Raw genomic sequence first — 6,102 nt, 5'->3', positions numbered from 1 at the left:
CTGGGTTCAGATCTCTGCTTAGCCATGGAAACTCATTGGGGGTGGGCAATAGTAAACCATTCGTTAAAGGTAGTTGTAGAATGGGTAGCTGTGTTAAGTCTGTGCAAGCATAAAAGGTGAAAAAAATAAATAAAAAGTTTAAAAAAGACAAAAACATGGTGGCACTTTAAAGACTAACTTTTATACTGTATTTTTTAATGTGAGTTTTTGTGGATACGTCCCCTTCATCAGACATAAGAGAAGGAGATCTAAAATGGCAAACATTTATACACGGCATTCCTTAAATATATTACATATGTTGAAAACCCTATGAGGGTTGCAGTAAATCAGGATGAGACATGACAGCATACCACAACAAATACAAGTGTTTTACTAGTCTCTCCCTCTGTTGGCGCTCAGCGCCCCTTGCCCAAGGCCACTCAAGATGATAGGGCGCCTAAGAAGCACACAAGATGATCTTGGCTGGTCCCTCTTCTTTTTCCACAATCCCTCACCACTGGCCAAGCTGGCTACAGCTTGAAATGGGAAAAGAAGAAACGAGAGGTTAGAAGAACCTGGAGTTCATTTCTTTTTGTGAGAGAACCGGAGGCACCAAAGTAAACCCACAGTGAATGATGTAAGGTGATTTATTTACTAGTAAATACGTACAACCGCTTGCAAGGAAGTATACTTATGATAATTAGAGAGCCTTCTATAGTTTCCCCTCAGAGGTTGTTTATTGTTATGTGCCATGAAGTTGGAACCAACTTTTAGCGACCCTAAAAGGGCTCAAGGTAAATGAGATTTGTATACTGTACTTGCAATGAGCAGGGGGTTAGACTCAATGGTCTTATAAGCTCTTTCCAACTCCATAATAGTATGATTCTGAGATATTTAAGGAATTATCAGTTCTCCTCGCCAACCTAGCAGTTCAAAAGCATGTAAATGCGAGTAGATAAATAGGTACCATCTCGGTGGGAAGGTAAACAGCATTCCCGGTCTAAGTCACGCTGGCCACGTGACCACGGAAGCTGTCTTCGGACAAACGCTGGCCCTACGTCTTGGAAACGGGGATGAGCACCGCCCCTTAGAGTCGAACACGACTGACTAAAATGTCAAGGGGAACCTTTACCTTTACCTTTATCAGTTCCACTCCCACAATGGCTGAGCAGGGATTCGAATTCTGGTCTCTAGAGTCCTAGTCATCACTCTATCCATTACACCACACTGTCCACTCTGATGTAACTCACCAATCAACACCTGACAGATGGAAATCAGTAGTTGACAGCTGCTTTGTAAGGAAAGCCTACACACACACTAAGCCTGTGGACAAGAAACACTTAACTCTATCAGTATTTACTTATTGCAAAGTAAGGATGACTAAGCAGTTTCAGTAAAGCAGGTCAACATGCATTAAGTTACAAAGAAAACAACAAAATATCGGTTTAAAATTACTAACAAGCTGATAGTAAGATACAACAATATTCACAGGTTGGTATGTTTTGAGGGGTTAAAATGAACTCCAACAGAGATCTGATCTAGACTCATTTCCCAGCCAGAAGAAAGGGTGGATTTTCTCATCTTTGAAGACAGCGGAATCGATTTTGCTTTGTGCAAGTTGAATTATTTTTGGTAATCTTAAATCTTGGATAGGGTAGGACAAGAACCAATGGGTGGAAACTCATCGGAGGGAGATCCAGCCTGGAAGTAATTTTATTCATTCATTCATTCATTCATTCATTCATTCATTCTTTCATTCATTCATTCTATTTATATCCCGCCTATCTGGTCATTGTGACCACTCTAGGCGGCTTACAGCACAAAATACAAAAATAAATATAAGGAGGAATTTCCTGACAGTGAGAACCATTAAGCAGTGGAACAGCTTGCCTGTCAATGTTGTGGGTGCCCCATTGCTGGAGGTTTTCAAGAAAAGATTGGACAGCCACCTGTCCAGGATGGTATGAGGTCTCCTGCCTTGGACAGGGGTCTGGACTAGAAGACCTCCAAGGACCCTTCCAACCCTACGACGATTCTATGACATGGCAGTACTAGAAACTCAACTGGGCTCTGAGCCATTATGGACTTTGTACATTTTGAGCTTGTTGGTTCACTGGTGGCCAATACGGCCTAAAATATTGTGGGTTCTGGGAGTAATAAGTTATGCCCCAGAACATTTCTCAACCTTTGGTTCTCAACCTTTGCTGGGGGCTCTAGGATTTTAACTTCAAATTCCAGAACCCTAAGTCAGTATGTGCAATGAGCAGGGATTCACAGAGTTTTGGTCCAAACCAGATGGAGAACCAATCTTTGAGATTATGAATGGTTTAAGAGAACTGGCTGCAGTTAAAGTACCTAACTATACTGCAGTATTTTTGTTGTTCAGAGGCCTGGAAATGTTTCAAGGGGTTGTGGCCCAAGTAGAAAGAGATATAGCCAAACAGGAAGCTATACTGCCTATGTATACAGTGGTGCCTCGCATAGCGAACGCTTCGCTATGCGATGAAACCGCACAACAATGGGTCCTGGGCCATCGCTGGAGCGTTCGCTCAGCGATGGCCCCTATGGGCTTTTTTCGCTATGCGATGATCGCGTGGACGCGATCAAAGCATAGCGAACAGCTGATCGGCGGTTCCAAAATGGCCGCCGCTAAAACAAAATGGCGACCGCTGTCTTGCCTCGCTAACGAGGCATCCAAAATGGCCGCCGCAATGGAGAAAACTTGCAGAATGGTGAGTTTTAAGTGCATAGGAACGTATTAAATCAGTTTTAATACGTTCCTATGGGCTTTTTTGTTTCACTTAACGATGGATTCGCTGAGTGAGGGTTAATCCGGAACGGATTAACCTCGCTAAGCGAGGCACCACTGTACATTCACACTTTGCGCCTGTCCACACTGGACATTTTGGGTGTGGGGTGGAATCGGGCTCCAAAGGATCTGTTGAGGTCAGCAGGGGAAGAATAATGTGTCATTTGACATGCTCCTTTTATCCAAACACAAAACTAATATATACAACTTGTCCCTTAAAATGGCCACAGTGCCAGATGACTGGAGGACAGCACATGTCACACCAGTCTTTAAAAAGGGAAGGAGGGGGGACCTGGGAAACTACAGGCCAGTGAGCTTAACGTCTGTTCCAGGGAAGATGGTGGAAAGCCTCATCCAAGATAAAATCTTAGAACACATAGAAGAACAAGCCTTGCTGAGGGAAAATCAGCATGGCTTCTGTAAGGGTACGTCTTGCCTCACAAACCTTTTAGAATTCTTTGAAAAGGTCAACAGGCATGGGGATGTGGGCAAACCAGTGGATATTGTCTATCTGGATTTTCAGAAGGCCTTTCCCTTACCAAAGGCTGCTGAGAAAACTCCACAGTCAGGGGATAAGAGGACAGGTCCTCTTATGGACCGAGAATTGGTTGAGAACAAGGAAACAGAGAGTAGGTGTCAATGGGCAATTTTCACAGTGGAGAGGGTTGAAGAGTGGTGTGTCCCAGGGATCTGTCCTGGGACTGGATCTTTTCAACCTGTTCATAAATGACCTGGAGACTGGGATAAGCAGCGAGGTGGACAAGTTTGCACATGACACAAAACTTTTCCGGGGGGTGAAGACCAGAAAGGAAGCTCTAGAAGGATTTCTCCAAACTGGGAGAATAGGCAGCAAAATGGCAAATGCATTTCAATATACGAAAATGTAAAGTACAGTAATGCACATTGGGGCAAAAATCTAAACTTTAGTTATCAGCATGACGGATCAGGAAAGAGATCTTGGTGTTTTGATGGACAGCTTGATGAAAGTGTCAACCTAGTATACGGCAGCAGTCAAAAAGGCCAATTCCATGCTAAGCATAATTAAAAAGGAGACTGAAAATAAAACAGTCAACATTATAATGCCATTGTACAAAATGCTGGTAAGGCTGCACCTGGACTATTGAGTACAGTTTTGGTCACCACACCTCAAAAAAGACATAGTGGAGCTGGAAAAGGTGCAGAAGAGAGCAACTAAAATTACTGGGCTGGGGCACCTCCCTTATGAGGAAAAGCTACAGTGTTTGGGGCTCTTTAGTCTAAAGGCACCAGAGGGGGGGACATGATTAAGATGTATAAAATTATTCAGGATAAAGTGTTAGAGGAGTGCTAAATAGAGGGGAATTAGCACCTTGCGGGATTTGGGAAGTATACTTCTATTAATGCAGCCTAAAATAGCATTTACCTTTTTTGTAGGCACGTCACACTGTTGGTTCATATTTAGCTTGTGATCTATGACAATTCCAAGATCCTTCTCGCTCGTAGTTTTGCTGAGCCAGGTATCCCCCATCTCGTAACTGTGCAATTGGTTTCATATTCCAAGGTGCAGTACTTTGCACTTATCCCTGTTGAATTTTATTGTGTTGTTTTCAGCCCAGTGCTCCATCCTATCAAGGTCATTTTGAATTTTGTTTCTGTCTTCTAGGGCAGCAGTCCCCAAGCCCTGGGCTGGGCCATGGAGACAGATCTCCCACGCACCCACCCCCGCACACCCTCCCATCCTTCGCAGACACTTCGTGCATGCGTGCAAGTACACACATGCACGCTAGTGCACACATGCAGCCCAACCCCTTCACATGTGAGCACTAGTGCCTCTGAATGCACACACCCCGCTCCTTCATGCATGCATGCGAGTGTGGGAGGGTACCCCACCTTCCCCAACCGGTCCATGGAATTGAAAAGTTTGGAGACCACTGTTCTAGAGTATTAGCTATTCCACCCAATTTTGTATCATCTCCCAATCATTCCCTGCACTCCCTCATCCAGGTCATTAATAAAAATAATGAAGAGCACCGGCCCCAGGACTGAGACTTGGGTACCCCACTTGTTACCTCCTCCCAGTTAGAGAAGGGCCCATTAATCATCACCCTTGATCCTGTAGCCAATTGTGTATCTACCTGACACTTGATCTATCCAGGCCCCATTTAGTTAACTTGCCAATCAGGATATCATGGCAAACATTGTTCAAAAGCTTTGTTGAAGTCAAGATCTACAGCATCCCCTTTGTCTATCAGTGAGGTTATCGGATGAAAAAAAAATGAGATCAAATTAGCTTGGCAGGATTTGTTCTTGGCTTCTAGTTTGGAAGTTCATAGTCTGTCTTATGGGGAAAGACTTAACTAAAAAAGGAATTCAGCACCTCTGCCTTTTCCCATCTCCATTGCGGAGCTGTGCCTCTATGTCTTTTGCTACTCACAAAGCTGAAAATGCTTTTTTATTGTTTCTAGTATAGCTAACCTCAGTTCATTCTCAGCTTTTGCCCTCCTCAGGCCATCCCTGCATTTCCTTGCTACTTGTCTGTACTCATCCTTGGTGGCCTGGCCTTCTTTCCACTTCCTGTACATGTATTATTATTATTTTTTTTTAGGTTTTCCCTGAACTTTTTGTAAAGCCACACTGGTCTTTTTTTGCTGCCTGACACCTTTTTTCTTATTGGAATTATCTGTAGTTGTGCCTTTAGAATTTATTTTTTTAGAAGCTCCCACTCTTCCTGGACTCCTTTTCCTGCCACGGGACCTTACTTATCCTTGTTCTGAGATTATTAATATTGGCTTTTTAAAAATCCAGCAGAAGTGTGTGGCTACACCCCGCTTTCGTTTCCTTTGAAATCAAGAATTCTAGAAGGACATTCTAGGTCACTCTCACCTAGAGTTCCCCTTACTGCCACTTCCCCCACCAAGTCATCTCTGTTGGTTCGAATCACACTTCAATTAAACTTGCAGAAAGGAATCAGATGGTTTAATAATATGATATAATAATATGGTCTAATAATATGAATACAGGAAAAATAGAGGGTCAGGAGGATGAGGAATGAAAAATGGTCTAACCTTTGAGTTTTAAAACAGCCAGAAACATAAAGCTGATAACATGATGTAGAATCAGTGTGGGATCTGGCGGAGGCGGGGGGGGGGATATCACCATCAAAGTATTATTGCGTCAAATAATAATAATTATGTGTCATGAAGTTGTTACAAAATTATGACAGATCTCACAGGATTTTCTAGGCTCAAAGCACTATTCCAGTGTGGTACAGTGGTCAGGGTGACAGATTAGGGTTTAAAGAGACCTGGGTTCAAATCAGTCCTTAGCCATGGGAA

The sequence above is a fragment of the Pogona vitticeps genome, chromosome 2 (assembly GCF_051106095.1).
Source record: "Pogona vitticeps strain Pit_001003342236 chromosome 2, PviZW2.1, whole genome shotgun sequence".
In the NCBI taxonomy this organism is placed as follows: domain Eukaryota; kingdom Metazoa; phylum Chordata; class Lepidosauria; order Squamata; family Agamidae; genus Pogona; species Pogona vitticeps.
Note: the sequence above shows the minus strand (reverse complement) of the source record.